The following is a 16,772-nucleotide window of genomic DNA, read 5'->3' as shown; positions in this document are numbered from 1 at the left end:
TCAACAAAAGGCATTTTCCCTCTACATAGACAGAACATATTTATTTGAAAGGTTTTAGCATTATAAAGGTATTAAGCTGCCACCTGTGCATATACTGCAGGATTACTTAGATCACATAATTACAAAAGTCCTGGCTGTTTGTGAGCTAGCAAGAGCTGAAAGGAAAACAATATTTCAGGGATAAAATACAATGAAGATATTCAATGAATGGAATTCGATGCAGAATTGCATTTCTGTCAAGACAACTCTCTGAGTGTTTTGTGTGGTAATGGATATGACAATGTTTGGTCTTGGCGGAATAGATCTGCTACGCTGCTGTTGCTGTTCCTGTTAACAGCTGTTAATTAGCTGCAAGTATGTGACTTCCTATTGCCAATAAATACACAGACACGCTAATGTGAGCGTGTTCAACATGCTGCTGTTGCACAATATTGCATACATGAATTACATCCCAACAAGCAGGAGACAATGAAGATGAACAATACAAGCCAAGAGTACATCATGAAATGAAGGTTGTTGGAGGTTTCGCAGCTAAACATAATACATCCATATTGTTGGTTTCGAAGCTCTGTGTTGTAGAGCAACTAGAAAAAAACAAGATTTCCACAGGAATTTACCTCAAGGTCTGAAGTAAGAAGGATGACAGCATGTTGTTTGCCGGAGACTTCCAGTCTGCAGACTTTCCAAGCTATTTGCATTAGTGGGATTTGCTTAACTGGTCCTACATTATTTTGTGTGTTTCTCTCTACTTAACTTTTGAACAGCAATATGGCTATACCAGGTAAGTTCACCTCAATAAATGTGGTCATTTATTTCCCCTAATGTAATAGGAAAACTATGTGATATTCAATTCTCTGTGTAAGGAAATATTATCCATATAGTCAAAGCTGCTCTTTTCCATTCAGTGAAAGTGTGCAGTGACAATAGCTTGTCAGCAATAAGTTGGAGAAATTTTTGACTGAAGAGATATGTATTTTAAAACAGATGTTCTACTCGCAATCTTTCTAGCATTTGTGAAAATGTTTGGTAGGCAAACTTTGACCTCTGGTCAGACTGAAAGACCTTTGGTTGATCCAAAAATAGAGACTTGTGGTAGCAAGTTTCAGCACAAAGTCAAAAGGCATTAAATGAGCAGATTTGGATTGAAGGAGGGGTTCTCTAACCCCTCAGAAGAGGAGTGTTGAGCTGAGAAAACTACTCTGAAACTTTTGATTGAAATGTCTTCTCGGGGCAAACATCAATTCACATGCCTTCTGCTCGGTTATTTGTGAATTTAATCAGAAGCTTGGCCCATCCTGGCCCCACGCCAAATAGCCAAGTTTAATATTTCAGCTCCTGATTTTGAGAGAGATTATGCTTTTCAGTCGCTTGGCATCAAAAAATTAGCTTCTTATTTATAAACTAGAAAGCCTGGTTTAAGTGTGTGTGTGTGTGTGTGTGTGTGTGTGTGTGTGTTAGTGTGTGTGTGTGTGTGTGTGTGTGTGTGTGTGTGTGTGTGTGTGTGTGTGTGTGTGTGTGTATGTGTCTATATATTTTTTTCTATTCAGTTTAAGCATTCAAACATTTTTAAACCGTTTCCTACGATGGCTGAAAGAGCTCAACGCGCTGCAACTGAAGAAAACACATGCAAATAGAAAAAACACCAGCAAATTAAGAAAACATCTTCTTCAGTTTGACAACACATGTGCTGCAAATACTCACAACAACACACCCAAATACAGAAACGCACTGCAAATAGCACAGAACACAATGAAAATGAGACAAACCTGGCTGAGACATGCTTATTGTTCAATGTCTACTAGTCAGTGGTCTTGTCGATGACCTATAATTTTTTTAATTATAACATCCTGGTCATATGTGCAGTGTGAGTTATTGCAGCGCTTTTCTGTCTTTGGTTGTGTTGTGAACTTTTGCAGCACATCTGATGAAGATGTTTTCTTTATTTGCATGTGTTTTTTATTTGCATGTGTTTTCTTCAGTTGCAGTAGTTTTGAGAGATTTAATTAAGGTCCTTTTCCTCCTTGATGTAAATACACTCAAAAAATTAATTAATTCCCCTTACTCAATTTAACTGAAGGCATATTTAAAGGAATAGTTCACCCAAAAATTAAAATTAGCCATGATTTACTCACTCTCAAGTCTTCCTAGGTGTATATGACTTTCTTCTTTCAGGCGAATACAATCTGAGTTATATAAAAAAATGTCCTGGCTTTCCCAAGCTTTGGCAGTGAATGTTTTTTTCTGTCTTGAAGTCCATCAAAGTGCATCCATCCATAATAAACAAACTCCACACGGCTCCGGGGGTTAATAAAGGCCCTTTGAAGCGAAGCGATGTGTTTGTGTAAGAAAAATATTCATATTTAAAACTTTTTTTAAAGTTCATTTCATTTCTGCAAGAAAGAGGAAGATGAAATGTTGTATTTGTGATAAACTGGCAAGTATTAGATTTATATTTACATAGATGCCAATTTAACTCCAAAAGAATAACACTGTTTTAAGTAATAGCTATAAGATTTCAGGCCATCTTTTTTGTACAGCAATATGTAAGCCTGAACGATGCAGTCAGTATGGAGGATCTATTGCTGGGTCTTCTCTCTTCTCTCTGGGGTTTCTGTAACAGATGTTTGATTATATTTCCTGAGTTCACATTAAACTCCATATTAATTATGTTAATGAATTCAGTAGAGCTGTGATATTGTTGGCAAAAGTTTTAGTTATGTCATATATATATATATATATACAGTAACCAAAGAGCCACAGTGCTCAAGTTTCCTTCATCTACCATCATACCCCCTGAACAAGACACATTAACCCCAGTTTGCTCCAAAATTGGCTCAAGATGTAACAGCATCCTAAATATCGCACCTAAAATCCCTGCTAAATAATCATTCACTTTTCATTTAAAACTATGTTAAAAGAGTTACACACCTATAATTCATTTAATCAAGTGTCCTTTAGAATGTTACGTTATTTTTATTTTCAAAATGACACTTTTTAGAGAGTGCATTGCCACTTTTGTAAGCTATATTTTTGTTGTCATAAAAAAACACAATGGCATAAAGAGGAGAGTCATATAGAATTATTGCTAAGGGTTGCTTGAAACATCACACCCTAAATGGTTAAAAATGACTTTAAAATGTGTTCACTGTAGACATCATGGGCATCCTGAATCAGAGGTTTAATTGGCTGCACTAATACAAGTTGTATTGATTGATTTTCTTAAAAAAAAAATCAACAACATGAAATAGTGTATTTTTTTCCAGATGACACTAAGCGGAATAACATGAAGTTAATGAACAGTAAATAAACTGTGCATTGTGTCAAAATACCTTCATTAATTGCATTCTCTATTCTCAGCTTAATATGCAAAAAAAATAAAAAAAATAAAAATAATAATAATAACTTTAAGTAAGCCATTTGTGGGTTGATTTCCCGAAATCAGTAAACACTGTGGCTCTGAAGTATTTTCCAAACGAACTCTGTTTGTTTGAGCAAACTGACCAGACCAATGTTTAGGAAATCTTTTAGAAAACAGTCGTTATTTTTGCAGTCTTATTTGGTGCAGAAGAAATTACAAACCTTACTTTAACAAGTGACAAAAAAAGTGTAAATGCAAATGTCAAAAAAAACGTTTTTGATTTTCTTATTTAATCCCATTCTTCTACAGTATATATATATATATATATATATATATATATATATATATATATATATATATATATATATATATATATATATATCATTGTACAGTCTAGTTACAATGCTCTTACGAAAGAGAAAGGCATCTGTCATGTGATTTCCATTATAATGCCTGGAAAATAAATTTGGGACAAGGGTGAATGTGAACAAAGACAAACACAAATAGTTTCAGTCATGGGTTGAAAAAAATAATAATAATAATTGAGCAGTCGTGTAGCAGAATTTTTTTTATATTTATTAAGACCATCTATACAAATAATAATAATATAAAAAAGCTCCCAAATGAATATAATTCAAAGATATTACATTATTATGAGAGATAAAAACATTTAATAAACATCTAGTTTTTGTTTATTAATTCAATAATATTACTAATATAATAATTACTTAATCATATTAAATAATATTACTCAGTACTTATTTGAGTAAGTACAATTTAACTACACCACCTTAAAATAAAGTGTAATCTATTTGTTTTATTTCCATATATCATTGAAATCGATCACTGTCCACTGCAATCCATTCAGTTGACCGTGTCAAGGTGTTTTTTGTGTTCTGCATGCAACATTTTTTAACTGTTGATCTATGTGTACATTCAGTCTGTTGAGTTGTAGTGTTCCCTTTCAAAAGCTACAATCGATGCTGCGCTGCTTACCGCATTGGGAACGTCTTTAATCGTGACCAGCTGTGAATATTGTGTGTAACACGTCAATAAAATTGACCCGGAGGTATAATAGCCTCGGTCGGTGACGTCACCAGCGCGCACCCACGACACGAGGCTATAAATAGATGAGCCACAGCTGTCTCGTCAGGTCTTTTGTCTTCAGAGAGCATTCTGTGTATGTGTGCGTCAGAAAACTCTCTTCTCTATCTGCTTCAGATCTTGTTAGGAGTTAATTTTCAACTGGCAGTGTGCAGACTTTTCTCTCTTTTCTCTCTGACTTGAACAAGTGAATAAGAGTAAAATCCAAGGGAAAAAAAAATGAGTGAACAAATGAGTAAGCGCTATACTCAATATCCGCTTTAGTCAGCACGGAGAGGCACCTGTGGCTCAATCTCACGGGGATTAAAGATAAAGACCATGTTTTTCTTCTTGATTCCCCGATCTTACCCTCTGGCTTGTTTGGCGACTCCATAAATACAGTCGTCACCAGGTTTAGAGAGGTGAAAAAACACAAAGCGTTTGTGCAATTCCTTCCTTGTCGCATTCAAGGGGAGGGGCAGTCGGTCACCCAACCTCTCCCTGGTCCTTCAAAAGCCAGGGAGGTTAAAAAGCAGAGTGTGGCGAACCGCGCTCCCCTCACAAGGATTGGGGACAGGTTCGTTGCACTCAGCAACCTCCCAAGCCAGACCAGGACTATTATCAATAGAAAGAAGTCGTCCTGATGGTCTGACGCCCAGTCTGGTGGGGGTAGCCCCCCACGGGACAGGGCGCATAAAACACCTACTCGCCCCTTCCCGTTATCCCCACAAAACCTCTCCATCCCCGCCGCCTCTGGCGTTTCGGGGGGCAGTGGTTTCCAGCGAAGTGTTAGATGTTCCGTTGTTTCCTGCTGTCATCCAGGACACGGAACATCTAACACTTCGCTGGAAACCACTGCCCCCAAAACGCCAGAGGCGGCGGGGATGAAGAGGTTTTGTGGGGATAACGGGAAGGGGCGAGTATGTGTTTTATGCGCCCTGTCCCGTGGGGGGCTACCTTCTAACATCCTATAGCTATCTAACAGCCCCTCAACAGAAAGTGTTAAAATTGATACAGTACCACTCTCAGAGAGTCTGGCAGCGTGGAAACTTCTGCTAGGCATTTCTGCGTGGGTATTAAGCACAGTACAAATAGGATACAGAATCCAATTTATTCATCGTCCTCCCCGTTTCAACTGCATGGACTCCACTTCCGTGAAACTGGAGCTGGCGCATGCACTGTCACAAGAGCTACAATCTCTGCTGAGCAAAGAGGCCATAGAACATATCCTCTTCCAGAGAGAGAGTCGGGCTTTTACAGCAGATACTTCCTGGTTCCCAAGAAAGATGGGAGGTTGCGTCCCATCTTAGATCTTCGAGGCTTAAATCGTACAGTCAATTCAACATCACAATTGGTTCGTCACGATCGATCTGAAGGACGCATGCTTTCACTTAGAAATATTGCCACAACACAGGAAGTTCCTGAGGTTTGCTTTCGGGGGCGAAGCGTACCAATTTCGGGTTCTTCCATTCGGCCTAGCCTTGTCACCCCGCACGTACACAAAATGAATGGATGCAGCACTGGCTCCATTACGACTCCAGGGCATTCGCATTTTGAATTACATAGACGATTGGTTAATACTAGCACAATTGCAAGAGATGGCGCTTCAACACAGAGACATCGTGTTAACTCATCTAGTTTCTCTAGGGTTGAGACTCAACACCAAGAAAAGCGTTCTCTCTCTTGCCCAGAGAACGACTATGTTCTCGACTTGCCCAGAGAACGACTATGCCCAAAATGCGCCTTTATGCATTTCCTCCAGTTTCTCTGCTCCCAGGAGTTCTAGCCAGAGTTCACCAACAAGGGTCTTGCCTCTTACTGATAGTTGGCCGAACAGAGTATGGTTCTCAGAGATAATATCTCTCCTCGACGGCTTGCCATGGACAATTCCGGAGAGGAGGGACCTTCTGTCTCAGGCGCAGGGCACAATATTCCATCCCGGGCCCGACCTGTGGAACCTTCATGTTTGGCCCCTGATGGATACCAATTGAGGGACACTGGGCTTTCACCTAACATTATGGAGACCATTCTAAGTGCTAGGGCCTCCTCCACTTGAAAGCTAGTAAATGGGGTGTCTTTGAAAGGTGGTGCACGGCACATAATGCAGATCCAGTCAACTGCCAGATTGGTTCAGTTCTGAACTTCCTGCAGGAAAAGTTGTCAACAGGCACATGCCCATCCACTCTCAGGGTTTATGTGGCCGCTCTTTCGGCTTGCCTCGCCTTGGTTGACAGGGCGCCACTCGGAAGACATTCTCTGCTCGCTCGCTTCATTCGTGGGACCAGACGACTCAGGCCGCCTGTAAGATCCAAGATCCCTTCATGGGACTTAGCTATAGTCCTCGAGGGTCTGGTTGAGACTCACTTTGAACCTCTAGAGTCAGCGTCTGAAAAACTTCTGACCCTAAAGATGTTTTTTTTTTTTTTTATGGCTATAACTTCTTTAAAAATAACCGGGGATATGCAGGCTCTGTCGATTTCGTCATCCTGCTTAGACTTTGCCCCAGGAATGGTGAAAGTGATTTTGCATCCTCATCCTGACTACCTCGACCTTACATCCGGTCACCCTTGAGGCCTTCTGCCCTCTGCCATTCACAATGCCGAAGCAGGAGAGATCTCACAGACTCTGTCCAGTCCATGCTCTTCAGGCCTACATCCACCGCACTAGCCAGTGGCGTAAGTCAGAGCAATTGTTCGTCTGTTATGGGGGCAGTAACAGGGGGGCAGCCGCCACCAAGCAGACCATGTCACATTGGGTCAGGGATGCTATTGCTTTTGCCTATGAGGCACGCGGTCAAGCTTCGCCAACGGGTCTAAGGGCTCACTCAACCAGGGGGGGTCTCCTCTTCAAATGCTCTGGCAAGAGGTGCCCCCTTACAACTTCTTTGTGATGCGGCAGGCTGGTCCTCTCCGCACACATTCATAAGATTTTATAGTTTGGATGTTCATGCCACTCCGAGCTCTCACGTCCTTGAGTTGGCATCACAAGCTAATGTCTGAGACCTTCTTGCGTTCTTGTGAACACACCTACACAACCGTAAGGGGTCCAGACACCTCCAAGCACGGCGGTGTGGGTATTCTTGTTCCCAACTACCCGGGTTACTTGACTGTAAACCTGTTCCCTGAAAAAGCGGAATGAGATGCTGCGCTGCATTGCCGTGCTGGAGATGTCCCAGGACTGCTCTTCAGACAAAATATCCTGATGATGCACCTGTGGCTCATCTATTTATAGCCTTTTGTCGCAGGTGCGTGCTGGTGACGTCACCGACCGAGGCTATAATACCTCCGGGTCAATTCTATTGACATGTTACACACAATATTCACAGCTGGTCACGATCAAAGACGTTCCCAATGTGCTAAGCAGCGCAGCATCTCATTCCGCTTTTTCAGGGAACAGGGTTACAGTCAAGTAACCTGGGTCGTTTTTTCAGTGTCTGCATTTTTCATGAGCACTGCATTTGTCAAGTTAAAAGTAGGTTAACTTTGAAAAAACACATCTTGAGATCCCTGAATTCAGTTCCATTCCTTGCATTGTGTCCATCTGATTTTGGATGCAAAAATGTGAGCTGTGTGAACAACTCCTCCTTTGTGTGTATTTGTGCTGTCTGCTCACTGTAAATGTGACTTCATGTAGAATGTAGATTTGAAGACTTTGACGTTAAAAAACACGGTGGTACAAAATTAAAAGTGGTACTTCAAACTGGATTGCTCTCTGTGTACAAGGCAGGGAGCATGATTGTTTTATTTTTTATTATATTATTTTCTTTAAAATTAATCACACTAAATGAATGCATTAACTTGACACTCTGAGTATTTTTAGCAGTTAAAACACTCGTAGAAGTAGAAGTTTGATCATATGATCAATATCAATTCTAGTTTTACATTACCAATTTGAAACTCTCTCTGTCATTTCCTTAAAGTCCACCTGTGGTGAAAATCAAGTTTTTAATGTTGTTTATATGTCTATGTGGTGTTTTTAATATTTTTAATAAGTCAAACCATGTGCAAATTCATAAGTCAACACCATTGCTGAGTAGCCTACTTTCTCCTTAAAACTGCAGTGAACTAGCTTGGATGATAGCCGAACTTAGCCCCGCCCACTACATTTGAGGTCGGGAAGTTCGGTCTGGACTTGATCCGTTGTGGAGCAACTACGCTTGAACCAGAGCTGTTCGTACTAGGGTTGGGCGATATATCTCATGACATTGTTAGGCGCATCTCGTCAGTAAAGCCGGTTCCTTGATAAGTAGTAAATCGCCATCACCTGCTTTCAGATGGAGCGGCATTCACTACAAAGAGCCGTAGTTAACTGACAAGCTGAGCCATATCGCATTAATATCGCGGACGTATCGCCTGCGATAATTAATGCGATATGGCTCAGCTTGTCAGTTAACTACGGCTCTGATAAATCATATTTTCAGTCCACTAAATATGGACTGAAAATATGGATTACAGGACTTTAAACTTCTGAAAACCTCTGCTGTTCATGTGTAGAATTAAGCATATAGGTTTTTTATTATTATTTGGAAGTTTAAGCACAAGCTTTAAAAACCCCAAATTGGGTGAAAACGTTTTTATAACAAAACCACACTGAAACACATCATGCCTTCCTATCAGATGATGTAAGACGTTTTGGAAAATGTGCCAGTAAAATAACGATGAGCTCACTGGAACTGAATAAAAGTTGAATGAACGAATGCTGTTTTTAAATTGCAATTTATCTTACAAGATTGAAACGTACTGACTTGGTTATTGATTATCAGAAAATGTGACTAACTGGTAACTGAAAACACCTGATTCAACACCTGAGAGAAAGCAAAAAAAAAAAGAAAAAAGAAAAAAAAAAAGACCAATTCGTTTCTAGACCAAATGGCTCAAAAGTTATAAGCAGAAGAAAAGTCCACATTTGAGCTGATGGTGGCACTCGAGGGTTTGACTCAAGGTACTATTTGGGTACTTGACCCCTAAAAACTAAAATAACTTTTTCCCACATACAGTATGAATGCAGAGCAATGAGTATTCAAAGTCTCAATTATCAGTTGTTTCAGTTTTTTTGTTAAATTCTTTATTTGATCTCTTTCTTTCATTATTTAATCTCATTCTCCAACACATTTTATGTAAGCTGAAACTAAGCAGACTAGTTGGAACATAAATTGAATTCATGATATGATTGTCAGTGTCTAACATCTGCAATGATGGTCCAAAATGACTGTTATAATTTTTTTCTCTTCCAGAATACAGTCCTAATGAAAACCAAATGCTTAATCACAATAGTTTAACAGAGGCACATGAGTGTCTGTTAAATACAGCTGAAAGTAATTATAGGCTTATTCTTTAGGTACACTTCATTATGATCTTAAAGGGGTGGTTCAGGATTTTGGACATCGGACCTCATTTCCAAGTTAGCCTGGGTGTTATTCATCAGTGGAGACAGTTTTCAAAAATGTTCACCCAGTCCTCCCAGTTGCAAAGTTCGCCGGTGTTAGGCTAGCGCGAGTCAACGGTAACTGCTAGCCTGCCATTAAAACAGTTTTACCCACTCCACAGTGCACCAAAAGCAAATAAATTATAACGCCAGATTATCGATGTAAATGTCTGTTGAGAGAATAATGTTAGAAATCAAACTACTCTTGCATCTCAATGATCGCATTACATTTACAGGAACTAGTTTCTCAGCAGCGGCGGAATTTTACTTATTAGTTAGTACGGTTAGTACTGCACCGAAAAGTAAACACAGAACAGAAGCGGACTACAGTCGGGACGTCTAGCTAGCTAGTAGTAGTCTCGGTTGCCTAGGTAACTTAATATCACTCCGCCGCTGCTGTAGACTGTGCTAATAAATACAGGGAACAAAGTATAACTATTGCAATGCGATGAAAGGGTAGTTTGATTTCTAACATTATTCTCTCAACAGACATTTACATCGATAGTCTGGCGTTATAATTTATTTGCTTTTGGTGTACTGTGGAGTGGGTAAAACTGTTTTAATGGTAGGCTAGCAGTTGCAACTGGGAGGACTGGGTGAAAATTTTTGAAAACTGTCTCCACTGATAAATAACACCCAGGCTAACTTGGAAATGAGGTCCGATGTCCAAAATCCTGAACCACCCCTTTAAGGAACCCAAGTTACATTTAAGGTACAATGTGCAGTTTCTGTTTTTCTCAAACAGCGACCCTTAGAGTCGCTGTGGAGTACTTGTATTTAACGTTACTGTCGTAAATACCACTCACGCAGAGCTGTCTCTCTTCCGACCGTGCTTTCTTTGTTTTCTTCGTCGACTGTGCCATGATTCACGTCTGAAATGCGTGCTAGTGTCTTCTGTAGAGGCTGCTTCATATGTTGTTGATGTATGCGACGTCGTGCCATATAGCAAGTCGTGATTCGTGGCGCCACCTCTCAAATTTGCATTGCTGGTTTTGCCAGCGGCATCCCCCCCCCCCCCCCCCGCTTTGCTATCGGGATGATTCACCCTACTACGAGTTTGTTTAACATCGAAATTATTTCGAATCTGTTATATTAAGGTACAAATCTTGCGTAGTGTGCTTTTAAAGTGCTCGAACTAACACTGAGTCCAACATGCAATTCTAATTGAAGGGGAAATTGTTTTCCTCAGTAAAATTTTATTTTGCTAGGCCATCTGGACGAAAGAAGAAGAAGATAAAGAGTTCCCGGTGGGCTGATCGGCCAAATGATTTCATGAATGGAGAGGAATGAGAGGGGATTTCTACTGAAACCTGTAATTGATTTGAATCTTTTTTGCAGGAGGGTGGCTCAATGGGTAGTACTGTGAGCAAGGTCACAGCAAGAGAGGTCTCCGGTTTGAGTCCCGTGTTGGAGGGGTTTTTCCTGGGGTATTCTGGTTTCCCCCACAATCCAAACACATGCAGGTCAAGTGATTAAATAAAATACAATAAGAATAAAATAAGGGAGAAAACAGCAGGTAAGAAAGCATCTGATCATAGCGATGAGGATATGTTTGTACCAGATCTGCAATTTGGCACTCTAGTCCAGATGCATCATCCAACCCCAACACTGTGCATGACACAAGTTAACCTCTTTACAACCTTTTACATGCAATTTTTTAATTATTCTGATTATTCGCTAAGAATTGTGGTTATTTTTACCGCCATTATTCACATGCCCCAGTGCACAGCACACATGATGAACTCACATACGTGTGTTACTGGCCAATGCTTTAATCTACTTTGCCAAATGCAAAACACATTCTACCAACGTCAAACAGATACAACTCGGTACATAATGAAGGGGGTGGATTGGAATCCACTGCTGCTTCAATGTATATGTAATGATTATAATCAAGGTATTACTCAATATTTTTCCTTCTAAATATCAAATGAGTTGAATGACTTCTCTGGAGATTTTACTTTGTTATAGAAGTTTCCAGTGTGATCACTGAAATGTTCTTTTCATGTATTCTTTAATGTCAGTATTTGATATCTGAATGCAGTAAAAGTGCTTGCTTATTTAGTCCGGCTTCCAGAAATGAAATAGGGACTTGTTTTGTGTTTGAGAAAGGTCTTCAACGTTTGTTTAAAACAAATAGAGGTCATTGAAGTCTATAGTTTAAGGGACCATTTCTCAGTTAAATCCTTACTTTCCATTTAGACTAAAGTTTCCTATCCTTGAGAGAAAGAACTTGTTATCTTGATGTTTTGAGACGAGACTCCTGTTTATAGTTAGAGCCAAGCCAAATCCAACCTTGGAACCGTGTCGGTGTGTGTGTTAGTCTTGGTTACAGGTTAAGGAACAACTGGCATTATTGGAGATTGACTGAGTTGTTGTTCAGGACATGCTGGCGCCCAGCAACCCAAATCTGCGACCTGGAAGGTCACAACGTGCCTGACTTCAGGGTCCGAGTGTCAGATACATAATCTATGGATATATGCTTCAGTCGATCTGTATATGTTTGGAAAATTACTATGTTTATCTATTTCTTAGCCAATGAGAATCATTCAACCTGTTCAACCTGTAAGCAATGATGTAGCTTAGACCTTGGAAATGGTATAACTGCTGTGATCTTTGTAACTGTAACGGCCTACGAACTCCTGTGTGAGTGTCAGCCCTGTTCAAGTGTCTTGAAGGTGACTTCTGGTGATGAAACTGCAAACTATCTTCAGTAAAACTTTTCTTCAATTTTTTTATAATTCTGACTCCTTGTCTTCTTTCAAACATCTAGTCCTTGGGTCCTAAACTGTTAACCCCTAACAATAAACATAAACTGTTTCATAAGCATCACAAAAATGTGATTGCTCTGTTACTGCTATGTTTATGAATCTGTGCCTGACAACATCATCCATTTATGTCACAAGCAAAGCTCATGCGCACTTTGTTCAGAGTGGAATAGATGCAATTAAAGTGTTTACATGCCTTTTTATTGCAATTAAGATCAGCATATGCCACATATTTTACTACTATTATGTAACTATGATTATGAACTTAATCACAATTTGATCAAAGTATTGCATTTATATGAGATAAAGTTTAATCACAATATTGCCTCAATCTCATTATAATTGCATTATTAAAAGTGCATGTAAATGTAGTCATTGTTGAAAAGTTTTTCAAATTCAGGAATTAGATTTTCAATTGTAATTGCAATGTAAATTTCAATAAAACAGCTCTTCAGTGTATTCATGTTTTTACTCATGTCTGCCCTCAACAGATCGAGAGAAGAATAAATGAGAATGCACCTATTAAATAATCGTCATAGACCAATTGTTATTAAGTCAAGTCATCTTTATTTATATATCGCTTTTTACAATACAGATTGTTTCAAAGCAGCTTTACAGAGATAACCGGAAAATAATGCAACAAAGTTAGTTTCTGCTATACAGCAGATCTAGAGGAAAATAGTGTCATAGTCCAGCTTAAGTAAGTTCAGTGATGGCTCATTTTGGTTGTAAAAAAGTTATCTATATAACCGCTCTGGAGAAAACAGTGATGTCATCGTCCACCTCATTTCAGTTATCATACAATGGTGTCAATGCAGGCAGATCAATAATATTGTTAAATATTAAGTGTCCCCAACTAAGTAAGCCAAAAGCCAAGGTGACAAAGGAACCAAAACTCGATCAGGCGACAGAATGGAGAAAAAAACCTTGGGAGAAACCAGGCTCAGTCGCTCAGTTCTCCTCTGGCCAACGAACGAACAGTGTGATTATGATTCCTGCAGAATTACAGGTCAGAAGTTAGATTGGATCAGAACATTCAGAATATTTATCCAGTTCCATCTGGTTAAAGATCGGAGTCATCACGCCGGTATGGAAACGGGTTTGTTGAGGATCAGTGCTGATGGCTGTCGTGTCAATGAGGCCTTCACAGGGGAGAGTCTAGTTGACACAATCTCTGGTCATGTCTAGGTGCAGGTCCTCCATCTGATCTGGATACGGCCCAGATCCGGCTGACTACATCATGCGTTGTGGTCGTGTCTAGGCGCAGGTCCACATCTGATCTGGATACGGCCCGGATACAGCTGACTACAGTAAACCTCGGGATAAACAGAGAGACTAATATTAGCGTAGATGCCATTCTTCTTATGATGTAACTAGTACATCTGATGTTAAGTGTTCCCGGTTCCGGCTGAACTAGTTTAAGCAGCCTAACAATCATTTAACAGATTTGAATAATAGGAATGTATAATGTTCTATGTGTATGCCAGGTTAAAGAGTTAAAAGATGTGTTTTTAGTCTAGATTTAAACTGACAGAGTGTGTCTGCTTCTCGAACAATGTTAGGAAGACTATTCCAAAGTTTTGGTGCTAAATAGGAAAAGGATCTACCGCCAGCAGTCAATTTTGATATTCTAGGTATTGTCAACTGGCCAGAATTTTGAGATTGCAATAGACGTGAAGGACTATAATGCGTTAAGAGCTTGCTCAAGTACTGGGTAGCTAAACCATTTAGTGCTTTGTAAGTGATCAGCAATATTTTAAAATGTATACAATGTTTAATAGGGAGCCAATGCAGTGTTGACAGAACTGGGCTAATATGGTCATACTTCCTGGTTCTGGTAAGAACTCGAGCTGCTGCGTTTTGAACTAGCTGTAGTTTGTTTATTATGCGTGCAGGGCAAGCACCCATTAGTGCATTACAATAATCTAGCCTTGAGGTCATGAACGCATGAACTTACTGTTCCGCATTTGTCATTTAGAGCATATGTCGTAATTTAGATTTTATGATGGAAGAATGCGGTTTTACAGATGCTAGAAACATGACTTTCAAATGAAAGATTGGTATCAAAGAGCACACCCAGGTTCCTAACCAATGACGAAGACTTGATAGAACATCCATCAAGTGTTAGACAGTATTCTAGGTTGCTATGTACGGAGGTTTTTTGCCCAATAATTAGAGACTCGTTTTTTTTTTCATTGGAAGGTGTTTACAAGCCAGCATGAACATTTCTGGAAAGTTTGCTTTGGTGAGCTGTTTTGGACTACGAAATCTAACTCCAAATGAACTTTGTTAAAAAAAATTCACACTAGTTCGTACTTCGATTTCACTTAAAGCATATCGGGGCCTAATAGAGTGTAACATTTTTGTAGGCGCGAGTAAACATGTCTTAACAAAATGTTTATACACACAAAAATGTTTTTCACTAATGTTTTTCACACCAATTATAGCTTTAGTGAACAAATCAGAATTTACCTCAGCACTACTTCAACCAATAAACTATTAAGATTCAAGTATGTTTTAGGGACTGATAAAGAATATTGTCTCTTGTCATTAGTTTTCTGCTTTAGTTTGACGTGTCTTATTAGCATGAGCATAAATAGCCCAGTGTTGTTATATTTTTGTTACTCCATCATTTTCTTTGGATTTATGTGTTTTCTTCGTGAGTCTTTGTTTCCATGTTCATTACTCTTGTTTTTGAATTGTTTCATTGAATTTTTGTTGCAGCACTTTTATTCAGCAAAGCCAAAAACTGTGTTCAGTCTTTGCTTGTCTTGAGTCTCACCTGCTTCACAGAATGTCTGAACTAAATCGGAACTCAGTGGTTGAATTATTAAAGGAACACTCCACCGTTTTTTCATATTAAACTGTTATTCCCTTAACTAAGACGAGTTGATACATATCTCTCTCGTCTCAGTGCGTGCACTCAATCTCTCTGGCGCACGGCGACAGTTTGATAGCACTTAGCTTAGCCCAGTTCATTCATTAGGGACCAAACAGAGATGAAGCTAGAAGCGACCAAACACCTCCACGATTTCCCTATTTAAATACAGTTACACAAGTAGTTACACGACCAAGTATGGTGACACAAAATAAAATGTGGCGCTTTTCTAAGCGGGTAAAAAGGATAACTATAATGTATGGCGGAATAGCACTTAGGACTCGGGAGCACTTCGACTCGGCGCAGTAAAAAGTCACGCCTGAAAAATCCTCTCCCTCTCACTTCTGTCATTAGAACCAACACTTTTTACTGCGCCGAGTTGAAGTGCTCCCGAGTCCCAAGTGCTTTTCCGCCATGCTATTCTCTCTCTCTCTCTCTCTCTCTCTCTCTCTCTCTCTCTCTCTCTCTCTCTCTCTCTCTCTCTCTCTCTGAGTTGGAATATCCACCAACAGGGTTTGGCACAGAGTCCGGAGAGGCTACTGCTGCAACATGGCATGGTTCATCCTAATGGATGAGGCTATTGGGAATAGGGAATATTGTCCCTCCATGAATATTTCACCACCTGTTTTAATATCCTCATCTGAGCAGGATGAACCACCAGGGCCACCAGCTTCATCTGTCTCTGTGGCTGCTTCTCTACAATGCCCCCAAGTTGGACGTCAAAGGAAGCAATCCAGTAACCTCTTGAACTTCCTGAAGTTGGAGGCAGAAAAAGTAGATGCAAGAGAGAGAGCAGCAGTGGAGCGGAGCAAACAATTCTGTTCGAAACCTTTATTAATACATTTTAAACTTAAAAATGTAATATTTGGGTAATAAACAACATATACATCTTGTAACAAGAAATTTAATAAAATGTAAAATATAATAAGAAATGTGTTATTTCTGGCGTAAATACAATTTTTTTTTTTTTTTTTTTTGTAAATATAATATTGTTTTTACACTAAAATAGTCTTAAAATAATGTGCCTTCTTAGTACTGTTCTAACAGGCATTTTTTATATTCAGTAAAAATAAAAATCTGTCAGGCTAGTGAAAAAAAGTATCTACAAGTCAAATGTAGTCATGGTCCTCTAGCTGTGTGTTGGCTGGTGCTGACACCTATGCTGATGGTCTGATGTTCGTGCCATTGCTCTCCTGACGAGTTGGCCGGTTCTCAGTTTCATTTGCCTCTGGATCCTCCTTATCTCCTGCAGCCAGGCACA

This window comes from Squalius cephalus, assembly GCF_949319135.1.
Source record: "Squalius cephalus genome assembly, chromosome: 20".
Lineage (NCBI taxonomy): Eukaryota > Metazoa > Chordata > Actinopteri > Cypriniformes > Leuciscidae > Squalius > Squalius cephalus.
Note: the sequence above shows the minus strand (reverse complement) of the source record.